Consider the following 14,774-nt stretch of genomic DNA (forward strand, 5'->3'; position numbering starts at 1 on the left):
AAAGGGGGAAAATCAGGAAATTTAATATACATCTATACTCTTCATTTTAATTTGATCCTAAAACAGAAAGTCGGCACTCATGGTTTACTTTCCCGGGCCACACAAAATGATGCGGCGGGCCAGATTTGGCCCCCGGGCCGCTACTTTGACACGTGTTCTACACTATCTGGAAAAAAGGGCTAAATTTGGTTTCTCCTTTCTGCGATATCATTTAAAAACTACTTTATTTCTCCAGAAGATAATTGTTTACATTTTGTGACGAGAACTACCGTATTCTTGCATATTAGTCGCCTCTGCGTATAAGCCGCATGCTTAAAATGGCCTTAAAATTGTATAATTTTACAATTTCTCTCGTATAAGACGCCCCTTGATTCACAATTTTCACCTCCATATTCATGGTTTTAATAGGGATTACAAACGTGTTGCTTCGACACCTTGCATTTTCATGCATGTCAAGTCTAATTTGTGCGCAGATAAGCCATACCCTCGATTCAGTCATATTTTTTGCGACAAATACGGCCTATATGTGAGGAAATACGGTATATTACTGTACTGGTCAGTTTTTGTCACAATGCCATATTCACTTCGAAGCTCTACTCGTCTATTATCAAAATACTATTGACATCATTCATAAACCTGATAAAAGTTCCAATAGTGCGCAATAAATTATACAACGGAGACTTTGCAATTCTCATAATATACCCTATATCTTTTAAATGCATTCAACGTAGGCAAATAAAAAGCTATGCCCGACTTTATACGGATGAGCCAGTAAATGTTTGACAATATTATCTTTTATACATCAATTATGCTTTAAAAATGGATTACCTGCAGCCCCAAAAGTGCTCATTAGCGATACACAGTATATGATACATGCATATGATGCAGCTTTCCTGGTGGGAGCTCCCGCTGCCTCCCACCTAACTCCGACTCGACCTTGTTGGTAATTAAAGATCAGCAGCTGCGATTTGGAATCAATACGTTGCATGCTAATTTCACCGCTGTGGGCTATTTATTCATATTGTGGAATAACTGCGATCATAAAGTTCGCTTTATGTCAAGTAGCTCACCCTTTTGCCCCTCCCCAAACCAAGGGCAAGGTATCAGGTTGAGGAATTTTTGCCTTGCAACATTCCGAGTGCGCTAACCACCCGACCAGCGTTCCGTTAGGAATCCAGTAAATGTACACAGCCACTGAATTTGGCTGCTTACGGTTAACTTTCTTGACTTAGGTTAGGTTAGAACTTTATTTCATCCCGTATTGGGGAAATTTCTTGGTTGCAGTAGCAACACAGACACAGAAGACATTGTAGACCTAGGTAAAAAAAACGAAATAACAAAATGCATTTAAAAAAAAGACAGAAAAGTAGCAAAAACACAAAACGAGTGAGAGCAGATGGAGCTAGCGCTACCGGCTGCCACTTGAGCGGCGCCATCTTGGGTTTGTGGGTGACATGATGTCATGAAGTGACTTCAAGTTTTAAGTTTATAATGTGATTGAAAAGAGGTAGTGATATTTTGCATGATTGGTATTAATCCAGTTTTGCAGGAGCCTGATAAACGGCAGCTCTCGTTTTCCCGCGTGTCATAAAACCGTCTTTGGAGTGCCAATCGCTTAAATTAAAAAAATAAAAAAAATAAAAAAAAGAATAAGTTCATTTGTTATTGTTCTACGTGACATTGATCACAATTACAGTATTGTTTCTGTTTGACAGATTAAAGTTTGGTATTGAAGTTAAATTAAATAAAAATGTTATTCTCTTGCTTGACATTGGTGACAATTAAAGTATCGTTTTTGTTTGACAGATTAAAGTTTCATATTGAAGTTAAATTAAATAAAAATGTTATTCTTCTGCTTGACATTGGTGACAATTAAAGTATCGTTTCTGATAGACAGATTAAAGTATTTTGAAGTTAAAACCACGATGAGTGAATTATTAAGATAATATTTTAAAATACAATAATGATTACCTGTGGTTGACTGGCATCCAAAAAACGGCAGGCCTTGATAGGGCAAAGTACTTTTTAAATGATTAAAAAAAAGTCACTATCTCAATAATGGGCAAAACAAAAAAATAAAAAGCATGATTGACATTTTAGTTGAATTTGTGATGAAGCTCTTGTGCTGGAGATAACGCATAGTAATGAAGTAGCTGCCTAGCAAATTTGACATCTGTTTGGCATTCCACAGAACATTGCTAAGTAGTGGTGGCTCTCCATTGCTAGATTTGCATTTTAGTTTTCCAAAATTGCACATTATCATGTTCTGTCTTCAAGTGTAGGTGTTCTGGCTGTACAGTTGTACTGGAACCGTCCCCAAAACTCAATTGCTGCCATGTTATCCTTTCTGGAATGATCCATTTTCACGTCCCACACTGAGGCTTTGCATTCAAAACTCAATTTGATGACAAAACTAAAGGATCACTAATGCTAATGTAGCAAACCTGCTGTTGTCTTTAGTGGTTGCAAGTGTTTCTTCAAATTTTACGATTGAAGAGTCAGTTAAGGTGTTTTGTAATGGCCACAACTATGAAGAGTAGTAAGAAATAGTGATGTCCACTTGCGTGTTGGTCCAATGGTCCACGAGATCAATACAGTGGTTTTTGCACGGCAACGCACTCGTAAAATAACATAAACACATTTAAATGAACTTGGATTACCTTGCAGACACACTCAAAAATAAGTTTAATCGAACCTATCACTAAACTTAATTCTAATTTAGTTTGATATTTTGATACCTTTCTTCTCCCGGGTTGGCTCTTTTTCCCCCGCCTCGACACTAACGTTCAGTCAATATCGAGGGTTGTTTGTGTTTGTATTCCCTTCAAAATATTCCCAAAAGGATGCACACAATAGCACACAATAGGATAACGCACGACCACTTGCCAACGAGTAGTATATACGCCATTCGCACTGACTAACGGAAAAAAAAATGCTACGCTCCGCCCAGTGCTCGCAGAGACATTACAAAGAGGGAGTTGCGGGGAGGGAGACAGTGGCCATGATGTTCTTATGAGCAGCATTTCGCGTCCGCTGTCTGCTCGTATATCAAAATTTTGTCTCGTATCTCAAGATAAATATTTGCCCGAAATTTTACTCGTATCTCGAATTGCTCGTATGTCGGGCCATTCATATGTCGAGTTACCACTGTAATGGAAACTGTGGCAGAAATGTGACAAACATTCATTGAGTTTAATAATCGTAGCGCTACGTGACCGGCAATAGATACAAACAATGGCTGTTATCTCATTGAGAGTCCTGAGAGAAGAAAAGGTGAGCTTAGGTAGGGGAAGATCGGGGTTATCTTCATGCTGACTCAAGCCGGTAGACAGCTGGGGATTCGGTTTTTGATGATACTATGCTGATGACGATGCAAGCTGAGCGGAGTTTTGAACAAAAGGTCCTTTCGCGGAACTGAACATTCTTATGTCTTTACATGCCCTCCTTCACTGACTTGAAAAGAAAAGGAAAATGCTCTTACTGATGAGTGACAGGTTCAATTGGGGGGAAAAAAGCTTTTGTTTTTGGTCCAGATCTTCCCGAAGTGTCGCTGGGTTTTTTTGTCGGAAAGGTAGCAGCAGGTGATGGAGATAAATTGGTGGAGAACTTAGAGTCAGAGTGTATTAGAGGTTAACGTCTTCATTTTTGAACATTTGGGAGGAGTAAAAGGATTGAAATCTGAATTATGGACTGCTAAAATGGCTGGAAATTCATGAATTGTCTTGCAATCTTTCTTAAAATGGGTATTTACTGAGAAAAAAGTTCATTGTCACAGTAGCAAGAGGGCGAGAATGCAGATACAGGAAAGGCATAGTTACAAGTTAGAGTTGTTACAGTCGCAAAGGCTGCAGAACAACAAAGCAAAAAGCACAAAGTACAAAGCAAAGTATATGGGATCATTAAGAATCATTAAATCAAATCATTAAGACAGAAAGGCAGCAAAAACACACACAAAAGCAAGAATGGACGGAGCTACCGCTACCGGCTGCCACTTGAGCGGCGCCAGCTTGGTTGCAGTAGCAAAAAAACGGATACAGACTCAAAGTGGTGGTGAAATACTGTTTCTTTCTGACATTGACTACCATGGCCCAGAATCTCTCTGGTCAATGTTATTTTCTTCCCATTTTAGGAGACCTTAGCACTCCTTTATGAAGAAAACAGATTAATTTAATTTATTATTAGCCTTGTTTGCTAATCAGCAGTAAATTCCAGTTGATAGAAAATCCTTACTAATACTGATCACTTCACATGAGGGCAATTGTTGCAAGCAATAACCAATCCTGAAAAACAATGTGTAATATAGTTAGAATTTTGATGTTTTGTTTTTCTTTTGTGCGTGTAAACACTGTCATTTCTTGAGTATTCGGTTGCCAAAATTTCTCGTCACTTTCGCTGTCAAGACCAGTAGACGCGTTTTGGAACAGAAACAAATGTTCTATGCAGCTCCAGTATTGCTGTGCTCCTATTTCGGATTTCTGTTTCAAGTCCATGACAATGAGCTCTGCCTGCTTCTCAATAATACACTCTGTAACAGGCATAAGTTTAGAAGGAAAAAAGAAAAAAAACTGTAAGCTCTGCTGAGAGCAGCAACTTCTACCAACTCTGCACTCTGTATTTTTTATGCGTTAGAATGCCAGGTAAAATAGATTTTATAATATAGAACAAAACAAAGTATGCCGAATTAGAGCACTGAATTGTTTTTCAAGGGCTAGTCAAATACATATTTTCAGTTTTTAACCGACCATCTCTTCTACTATACAAATGATTTGAAAGAAAAATGTAATAAAACTGAAATATATTTTTGTTGAAAATATGAATAGCTTTATTAAAATAATGCATTCCACTGAAAAATGCTTCAGAAGAGTAAAATAGTTCAATGAATACTTATTACATCAAAGCAAATAAACAAAATGAAATTCTGAAAGTATGTTTGATTTACTTTAAGTAGGCAAATATAATATAATGTTTGTTTCTCTCTTAAAAATACGATATAAAAGGTAAAAAAATATTTTTTTTGTAATGTGGGTGGAAACTGAAGTTCCCAGAGAAAATCCACGCAATATTCAAACTCCACCCAGAAAGCCAAAACACTCCAGGAATTGAACCCACGATTCAGAACCGTTAGACCGACGTGCAAACCACTCCTTCACCGCGCTGCCTCCATAAAAAAGACAAATAAAATTATAAAATACACAATGATTTTGAGCCCATACTTTCATACAAAAATTAATATTGCAACTTACATGGCCCAAAAATTGAATTGAATTGAATGACTAAATTGATTTATTGTCATCATACTAGTATAATATTTAAAGCTTCACCACAAAGTGCGCAAATAACCACAACAAACAGTCAAATAAATAATCAATAAATAATAACAATAAATAATCAATAAATGATAACAATAAATAATCCATAAATAATATATAATAAATTAGTATTTCTTTGGGGAGGTTGAACCAAAAATAGTCACTTGCTTTATGAGATTTAACCATTCCATCCTCTGCGTTTTTGCTCCACAGCGCCCCCTAGGCATACTACCACATAAATAATATTTAGAGATTTCCATAAAAACGAATCCATCCCATCTCATCACTACAACATTATAATTAGTCTCTTGCTTTATGAGATTTAACCACACTATCCTCCGCCTTTTTGCTCAACAGCGCCCCCCTAGGCGTACTTCCACATAAATAATATTTTGAGATTTCCATAAAAACTATAAATCCATCCCATCTCATCACTACAACATTATAATTGCACGCCTGCGGTCCAGTCAAGCCATACCCGGTCCCTCATCACCCAAAGGCTCGCCTGGGCGTGACGTTTGGTGACGCCGGCGTGCGTTGGCTCGCTTCTTTGACGCCACGCTCGCATCGTATCCAATCGGCTAGCGGCTGCAACGGCATCTAGGGTAATTATTTACAGGGAGCCTTGTCACACCTGCTAAAAATATCCCTCTTTCCCTCCCTAGCAGAGATCCCTCAAGGTTTGAGATTGGGGAAGTAGGTAGGCCGGAGGAAAAGAGACGCTCGTCATTTGGACCTGAGCAAGGCACGTTTGACATTAGTGAGACCTTAAAAGAACCTTCGGAGGGTTTATTACCACAACCAGCATGCAATTATTCCTTGAATATGCATTTTTTTTGTATAATATAAGCGTTCCCAATATCGAACGAGACGTGCAGATGCAATTTTTGTTCCAATACCAATATGCAACTATGAATAAAAATCAGTTTTATTTATACATTACCCAAGTGCGACCCGGCGTCTGAGTGGTTAGCGCGTCGGCCTCACAGCTCTGGGGCCCTGGGTTCAAATTCAGGTCAGTCCACCTACTATGTGGAGTTTGCTTGAGCGTGAATGGTTGTGTACTTGTGGCCTTCGATTGGCTGTCCACCTCGTGCCCGAAGGCAGCTAGGATAGGCTCCAGCACCCTAGTGAGGATAAGGCGGGTCAGAAAATAAAATGGTAAAAAACGGAATTACCCATGTCACTTAGGTACCTACTTATTTATATGACCACTTATTCATGTTGACTATTTATCTATGTTGACTACGGCTTATGCATTTTGTTGACTACTTATTTTTTACTTATGTATTGTTTTTTTAATTTATTTATTATTATTTATCTGTTCATTTGTTTGTTTGTTTTTGTCATTTCTGCACATGGCTGCCGCTTTAAATCTCATACTTGTATAATCACACTAAAAGCATTCAATTCAATTAACGGAACAAATATGGATACTTTTTTAAAGATTTAATATTCAAACCATTTGCTATTGCTACTTCAAAATTAGATATGCTTACATTTGTTAATACATGAAGATAAAGTGGAATTGATGAATTAAAAATAGGCCTATGAGGAATACTGGACATTTTTTTATTATTATTGTTACATTCCAAATTGCTCCAGAGTTTGGATTTTAAAAACAGGGCAGGTTAAATCTTTACATTGCCTTGCCTTTTTTTTTATCTTTATTAGCATTTTAGCACTCTCTTGCTGAGACAATGCTGAACAAATAGTCGTTTTCTTTATCGCAGCTTCTTTAAAAGTAAATTACTCTTAACGACCCTACGGGGTGCATTCAAGAAATGCGTTTACTACTTTGATCCGTTGAATATCAACCATCTACCAAATCACAAATTCTTGATTAAAAGGTGCTACTATAAGACCGCCAACGCATTGTAAACAAAGCGCAATTAAAATGTGTTTTTGTGACTCAACAGGAGGGAAATGTCATCATCAATTCTATACCTTTTTATTGTTGACAAGCGGTGTTTAAAGTGAGTGAATGAATAACAAGACTTAGCTTAACATACAGCCGCATCTCAAATTATTATTATCTCGGCTCGTAAACGTGTAAAAAAACCCGACACCACCAAAATCTTTTTATTAACTCGAGAGAGGACGAACTTTCATTTTGTCTGTCATCCCAAGCATTTTAAAGCCGGGTTGGTGTAAATCATCTTGAGTAGCTGTCGACATTCTTCATTTTACGATGATGATGCGAGAACACACGGACTCGTTTTTATGCACGTACAATGCGAGCGACAACCCTGCATATGTAAGATATGGACATAAAAGCAGAATAATGGAATTGTCAGATGGGAGCAGTGATCTTTAGCGCCCACAGAGTTTTGATCAACACAGCGGGCCGTTGTGAGCGAAACTGGCAATTCAGACACGTCTCTTTCGGCGCTTTTGAATTCTCGCTGATTCTCTGTGCGTAACATCTTGTTTATGTTCAAATCTGATAACGCCGATTAACGGCGAGAATGTGTTCATGGGGAGAATGATCAATAAAACAGGCTGCTGTTTGATTCAGAATTGAAAGTCCATTTTTTTTTGTTTAATTCGGTTTTAATGTTCATTTTCCCATCTTTTTACATAGATTTTAGAAGTTTTTCTATCGTAACAGAAAAAGTGACTCAAGATTAAAATTATCTTGGGATATGATTGGCTGTCGCGCCAAGCAATAAAACAGGTTGCTGTTTGATTCAGAATTGAAAGTCCATTTCTTTTAGTTTAATTCGGTTGGATTTCAATATGGCGCAGTTTTCCTTTCGTAACAGAAAAAGTGACTCGAGATTAAAATTCTCTTGGGATATGATTGGCTGTCGTGCCAAGCATTTTTGAACATTCTAAGTGCATCTTTTAAGCGAGAGAAATTCTGACCATTCAGAAAATGAACTCTCGGATGGCTTTTGGGAAGGATCGGATTATGTTGCTTTGTATCGAGAGTACTTTTACTCCATCTTTCCCACAACATAAGCGGAACTCGACTGCAGCAATATTGATCTAGACCTCCATAGTGTAGCCATTGCTGCCATCTAGGTGTATTCACGGCATATTTATGTTGGTGCTACACATTTTCTCTTTACTGTTTTGTTTATTTTAAGACGGTGTTGAATGTTCCTAACCATGTGCAAGTCGTAAAACTCTAAACAAATTTATTTAGTTTACCGTCTTCCTTTTTGTCAAGATCTGCCTCGGGTGCAAAGCGAGAACAGAAGCCTGGATGTGAGAAGCAGAGAAAAAAGCGGCGAAAGTGCCAGTGCACAACTCAGGATTTTAGTGCGAAAATGGTCAATACAAAAGTGACAAATAAACGGGAAAGCACGCACACCGACGAAGAGGCAGATGAAACACAAGGTAATACTCCCACACGTTACCACAAAACACTTGTGTTGAAATACTTAGAAACAGTCTCATCACAAAATACGCACAGCTGGTTTTATGAGAGGAAAGGGAAGCCAGGAGGGACACAAGAAGCAAAAACACCCAATCACGCACCAGCACACACAAGGAAAACACACAGACACCTCCACCAAACCTCAACAAAACAAGACATTTTTACCTACACTTGGCTACGGTGGCTTGCTAGCTTGTTAGCGCTGCGAGCGTTTTGCGACCTTTTTTTTTAAACTGACGTAAAATCTCACTTTCAACAGAATTTGTCAATCATTTGACCTTATCCGAGACTTGTCTTTATCAATATCTGAGGTCTATAAACCAAGAACCACTTCCTATCCGGGGTCATACACGCCAATCACGATGCCACCATGCAACCAATCAATACAGCAGTGGAATAAGAGGAAGACTTCAGTCAATTCCAGTAGCTGGTGACCGCAATGCCTGTTATTGTGTGTGCCATGGTTTCGGATGACGCGCTAATTGAAATGCTTATTCTGTGAAATCTCGGCTCTTGCTGGAAAGTCCAGGCATCTCCACAGTAATTTATTTGGATTTTATTAGCGTGTACAGGAATCAATGCGGAAAGTCCGTCATATCTTAGGAACGAGTCGAGTGTTTAATGCTGTATGATTAAATTATCTTGGAACGGGCATGTTGGTGTCGACTTGATGGATTTTTACGTTGTAGAGGACAAAACTCAAAGAGCATCTGAGGTCGTATGCGGGACGGGACGAGTGTTAAATTGTTGGACTTCAACTTTGTTTTTGAGCAACTGAAAAAACAGTTGTCAGCTTATTTCTCATTTTCTGCGTTGACTGTATTACTACTCTTATGGTACTCGGACGTTTCGTCGAAAGACGTTTGGTCCCCGGACGTTTGGTCGACCGGACGTTTGGTAGAACGGACGTTTGGTCGCCGGGTTGTTACTGTTGAAACCAGCTCTCATAATTATAATCATGAGAGAGAGAGTTTAAGATCTAAATATCTAATATCAAAATATCAACAGTAAACTCTGTCATAATTTGACAGCGAGCGAACCCGGCGACCAAACTCTTCTACCAAAACGTCCGTTCTACCAAACGTCCGGTCGACCAAACGTCCGGTCGACCTAACGGCCGGTCGACCAAACGTCCGGGGACCAAACGTCTTTCGACGAAATGTCCGGTCACAACTCTTATGATAGCTTGGGGTCAACAGGCCTCTGTAGATAAACTGTTTTTTTCCCGATGACGGCTACGATTCCTCCGGTTGCCGCTGTGAGATTCACGCTACTTCACTTAGTTCACATGTGTCAAAGTGGCGGCCCGGGGGCCAAATCTGGCCCGCCACATCATTTTGTGTGGCCCGGGAAAGTAAATCATGAGTGCTGACTTTCTGTTTTAGGATCAAATTAAAATGAAGAGTAAAGATGTATATTAAATTTCCTGATTTTCCACCTTTTAAATCAATAATTGTCATTTTTAATCCATTTTTTTCAGTTTTTAGTTCAAAAATCATTTTGGAAAATCTAAAAATATATTTAAAAAAAGCTTAAATAAACATTGTTTTAGATCCATAAAAACAGAATATTCAGGACATTAAAGCGGCCCGCGAACCAACCCGAGTCTGACACCCTTGACTTAGTTAATCAGCATTCAGTCGACGTGTTGTTGACTTGATAACACTGTTTCCCTCACTTCTTTTTAAAGGGAGTAGAAAAAAACCCCAGATCTGGGCTGGGATTTAAAAAAAAAATGATTCACCTGAATAGCCTTATCCCTTTTTTGTTTGTATTCTCGTGTTGCTTTGGGCCGAAAGCAACGCAGATCCTTACTTGTTTACATCAGAAACCAGTTTGGTTTGAGGCATAAAAAGCCTTTCTGATGTCACCCCTAGACCGGCACCCCCAATGGCATAGACTGCCGTTCTTTGATACGTCAATCAGACTGACAAACAGGGCTTATCTCCCTAAGAGATAGAGATGGATCGAGCGCCCTCTTCTAGCATTTCATTCTAGTCGATGCACATGGGTCAAACCGTGAGAGTCCCTCCAGGAATTTATTGAATAAGAGTACGACTGATAAGAGTCCACTGAGATGGGGTGGAATCCCCCCGTGTTTGCGAAGAACTTCCTCTGAATTGCGATCAGTTACTGTCGTGACGTAACTCTCACAGACTTTGATGGAAGCACTTTTGGAAAAGTTTTGATTATCACATACCTGGCAACTTATTCGTTTTTACCGTATTTTAGGTTTTTTGATCATTTCAAATTATGTATACCGTATAACACCTTTTGAACTAGAATTTTTTTAAGTACGTTTTTTTGTAAAACCAATATTGTTTTACCCATTTGGGCTCTAATCCGGATCGTCTCGGTCACTGGTAGCAGACGAAAACGTCATCGCGGACTGCTAATAGTTTTGGCATGCTTTAAGCATGATATGCGCATGTACGTCCGTTAGTCCCACCGTTTTCACTTTATAAGTATAGCGTGAGAAAACCGTCCACTTAGGAGAAAATTTTAGACTTAAGTGGGCCCTATCTGAGTAAATATGTGTAACATTGCATTTGTACGTTTTTTTTAATCGCTTAATAAGGGGAATTGCAATCATTAATAAGCGGAGCAATTGGCCGAGGTTGCCAGGTATGTTACCCATTGGCAATTCTTCTGCTATTGGTAGCCAATCCATTTATTGGCGACTCTCCATTTAAGGGCTATGAAAAAAAAGTGTCATCTCTTCAAGAACTTGTTTCTATCTCTCCCAAAACTACACAGTAAAAAAAATAAAACTTGCTAATTGTGCAAACGGAAGATTTGAAGTCGACAGAAGTCATTTTCCTAAATTCTGTTACGTAACTTAATTTGACTGCCCCTGGCTCATTTTATCAAATTAATATTTGAACGAACTTGCCGGATCAAGTTTGTCAGCCTTACTTAGGAAACTAGTACTGATTAGTTATGTAAACGTAGCCTTAGTTTCACCACCGATGCCTTCAAAAGAGCCTCCTTGCCTGGGTTCGATTCCTGCGGCCAGAAAAACATTCGGGTCGGAACGAACAGTTTTAACGTAGATGACATGTTTGTTTTGGTTTTAAAATGGCAGCTCTTTTAATGCCTCGATGACTTCATCTATCGGCCTACTCTACGTTAGCGAAAGGTTTCCTGCCGTAAAATTCGTCATCATTCCAAGCATTAGCGCGTATTACATCACGCCACCTTTCCATCGAAATCAATCTAGTACTTGTAAGTCAAGAGGCTGACCTCTCTTGACATTCCACATTTATTTACACATCAGCTATTAATCTCCAGACCTTAAAACGGTACTCCACGAAGTACTGTTTTATGCTAATGAACGAAAATGAAAACTCAAAGGCTTTTGACCCATTTTTTTTCTCCCAGAGTATTTTTTAATAGCCTAATCTCAAGATATTTAACACCATCTATCACACTACATTTGGCTTCTTTAGTGTTATTTAACGAAGGCTGCGTTTAAAGCCATATTTGAATTAAATGCCTCTCAATTGAAACGGTTGAATTTTGTATTGTTTTGCATGGAAATAGTTCCAAAGATTTCACAAGGGATGATTTAGGAAAGTAATGACTGGAACGGAATGCTGGGAGTTGGCGTCGCTGGGAAAAATCTTGGGTCTATGCGCGGGTTTTTATGTGCAAATGAATTGTTTGTTTCGTTTACAGATTGGTGATAGAAACGGTTTCTTTTTCGTTTGGTTTTTTTGACACGCCATTATGGACTGGTGGGGAATTTGTGAACAACAACGGGGGTAGGTGGACTTGAAGCCGAGGGACACATGATATATTGAAGATAGCAGCTGAGTCGGCTGAAAGCAACGTTATGTTTCTGACCTTTCCTGACGAGGACGATTCAAGGTAAAGCTGGACACAAATTTCAAACAGCTGTTCCACAAAATTAAAAAAAAAATAGCTACGTTCATGAGTCATCGCTTGGATAAAAAGCATGTCATTTAATACTGTTGTGTTTTTTATAAGTCAACGTAGCTCCCTAGCTGACTGGTAAATTGTTAGTTCTTTCATATTTCAATCCAATATTTGCAACTGTCGAGTGTGCGACTATTCAAGGACAAGTCTGTTTGTAGGAAGACATTTTGAGGCCAATGAATCAATATTCATAAAATTGCTGCAATGTTGCCATGCCGCCGAAAAAGTGATTCAGATATTGTCAACTAGAGTGATTGTTTTTCCTAATGATTTTTGATTACGAACATGCCGGTGGTATGTTTTCAAAATGGCTCACCGTCACTCAAAATGATTAGCGTATTTTCTCGTTTATTAGCCGCCACCTTTGTATAAGCCGCACCCTTAAAATTGCCTTAAAATCGTTGATTAGTTTGTTTAGCGTTTTATCTGTTTATCTTTTTCAGTTTTTTTAAAAAATAAATGACCGTAACAACTGCATTGCCTTGCAATATAGCGTTTCGTCTTTGTCGCCTTGCAGTTTCGTCCATGTCAAGTCTAATTTGTTCGCATATAAGCCGTTGATATGTTTGTTTAGCTTTTTTTCTGTTTATCTTTTCAGTTTATTTAAATAAATAACCGAATCAACTGCATTGCCTTGCAATATAGCGTTTTGTCTTTGTCGCCTTGCAGTTACGTCCATGTCAAGTCTAATTTGTGCGCATATAAGCCGTACCCTTGATTCAGTCATCATTTTTTTACCGACAAATACGGCGTATATGCGAGAAAATACGGTAAAACAAAAATCCAGTTAGTCAAGGTTAGCCAAGAAACTTTCTATTGTAACTAACATGTAAAATATCACTTTTTGTGATGTTGTCGACGCCCTTCACTGACAAATCGATAACTTGCTTATTCTTTTATGCTGGACTTGATCTCCTTGGCTTTCTTAACTCTTGTTTCATTTAACCAACTTTAATTGCTGCCCTCCTAATTATAATTGTAGCGGGATACATTTTAAAGGGTCGGACAGTATCTCTATTCACGTCACTTAGAAAATGACCATAGCCGAAAACTTTGCCAGGTCCCCCCCCCCCCTAATTACGTTGATTGTGTAGCACTTTCAAATGAAGTCATGGGAATGAACGCGGACGCTTCGGAGAGACGAGAAGGGGGCAAGAGTCATGAACCATGAAAGGCTTGAACAGCCCATAATTACTTTAGCCTGTCAGATAGCTTTTTTTTGTCTTGAGGGGAGAACCGCTTTGTGTTTGCTTTTGTTGCGGACTGACACTTGGCTGCGCTTCACACAAATTTTGCATCAACATTTGAATACCTGCACACTTGTCTTCCGGTATGCTTATCGGACATGTTTGTTATTTTTTTGCTTCCTATGGGGTATTTTTTCCCCCTAAAATGTTGGGACTGACTACTGTTTGGGTAAGGATTGACTTAAAATTGTGATTTTTATTTATTTATTTATTTTCATGCTCATTGGAGTCCATTGAGATCAATTAAGATCAAAGATTGGGCCAAAAAATGTTGACGATTAAATGTGACAGAGTGATTAATTGACAAATATATGGAAAAATATGGACAAATATGAACACCTAACCTGAATTTTTTTAACAGTCCGTTAAAAGGGTGCACTGTTGAGCTTTCAGTATGTTTGTTACATTTTAATTGAGGTCAACTGTAAGTTAAACTGATATAATGAAAATTTCAAAAAGTATATTGTGCTTAAAAATACATAATACATGTAATTTTTTGATTAATGTTAAAATACAAATGCCTTGATAACATTTATAGAGAAGAAATAATTAACACAGGCATATGCTCTTTGTATGATGCCAAAAAACAAATATCATTACACCTAAAAAAAACTTTTTAACAAAAATGTTCTCGTATAAGTGTATTCAGTTCTATTCACGTTAATACTACTTATTTGAATAAATAAATACTCTACTTTCTTATTTTCATTGCAGATACTAAACTATAGTTTTAAAAAAAAATACATGTTTTTTTTTACAATAATCTTTTTTTGGTCACATTTGGCAACCCTACGTCCAATCACCGTTCAAATGGATTAGACGTCGATTAGCGTCCAAGTTAAAAATCTGATTTAATTTAACCAATTTTATCAATGGCTCCACTCTACTCCAATC

The 14,774-nt window shown here is 38.2% G+C and overlaps 1 protein-coding gene across 3 annotated transcripts in view; it reads left to right on the top strand.

The window, feature by feature from the left end:
• lingo1a (leucine rich repeat and Ig domain containing 1a) overlaps positions 1 to 14,774 on the top strand; it is a 139,734-nt gene that overhangs the window by 41,563 nt on the left and 83,397 nt on the right. For 2 of the 3 annotated variants that reach the window (XM_077595487.1, XM_077595486.1), the window contains one exon: positions 8,485 to 8,654. The exons of the other annotated variant lie outside the window; for it this stretch is intronic. The gene's annotated coding sequence lies outside the window, so the exon portion shown is untranslated. The remainder of the gene's footprint in view (positions 1 to 8,484; positions 8,655 to 14,774) is intronic. 3 annotated transcript variants of the gene reach the window in all.

Source organism: Stigmatopora argus, chromosome 3 (assembly GCF_051989625.1).
Source record: "Stigmatopora argus isolate UIUO_Sarg chromosome 3, RoL_Sarg_1.0, whole genome shotgun sequence".
NCBI lineage: Eukaryota > Metazoa > Chordata > Actinopteri > Syngnathiformes > Syngnathidae > Stigmatopora > Stigmatopora argus.